Below are 915 nucleotides of genomic sequence, written 5' to 3'. Positions count from 1 at the left end.
TATATATATATATATATATATATATATATATATATATATATATATATGCTTAAACAAATGTATATATGTGTTTATGTATATATATATATATTATATATGTAAGCATAATAAATATATGTGTATGTACGCTCATAAGTATGTATGTATGTATGTACGATCAACAATATAAGTAGAAGATTAAAAACAATGAAAGTGACAAACACTTGTTTTGTTATTGTTTTTCGTTGTTTATTTATTTATTTATTTTTTTTGCTGTTTGTAAATATTCTTTCTTTCTTTTGGAAGAATTAAGGAGATAGGAATCATAAACATGAACCATTAATATGGAAGTTTGAGAAAGAACGGTATTTTATACAGAATCTATATTGGTTAAGAGACAGGAAGATACAAATAACAGATACTAAGTCACTTCCAACGCAGGTGAGAATCTACCGAATGGTTCGCCGGTGGGAGCGGCGGCGGTGGCGGCAGCGGCGGCGGTGGCGGCAGCGGCGGCGGTGGCGGTGCATTTTTTTTTTTTCGGAAGTGGGTTTATCAAATGATACGTGTTAGATACTATTATTCCTGGTGGTGGTGGTGGTTCATGGGAGGTTTATTTAGAAAACATAAGATCGTACACCAGTTGCATAAACGCCAACAAAAAACACCTCTAACAATAACAACTACAACAACAATGCGAACCAACGAGAACACCAACAACAACACCAATGCAAACACAGCGCCAACAGCAGCGCCAACAGCAGCGCCAACGCCAACGGCAACACCGCCGTCATTCTAATTTTATATTTCTTTTATAATTTGGCATTTTGAAATGTCACCGTACTTCCGGTTACATTTCTACAGTTTAACAGGCGTGTGTGTATGTATGTATATATATATATATATATATATATATATATATATATATATATATAT

This window comes from Octopus bimaculoides, chromosome 25 (assembly GCF_001194135.2).
Source record: "Octopus bimaculoides isolate UCB-OBI-ISO-001 chromosome 25, ASM119413v2, whole genome shotgun sequence".
In the NCBI taxonomy this organism is placed as follows: domain Eukaryota; kingdom Metazoa; phylum Mollusca; class Cephalopoda; order Octopoda; family Octopodidae; genus Octopus; species Octopus bimaculoides.
The sequence above is the reverse complement of the archived record's forward strand: the minus strand, read 5'-3'. Positions refer to the sequence as shown.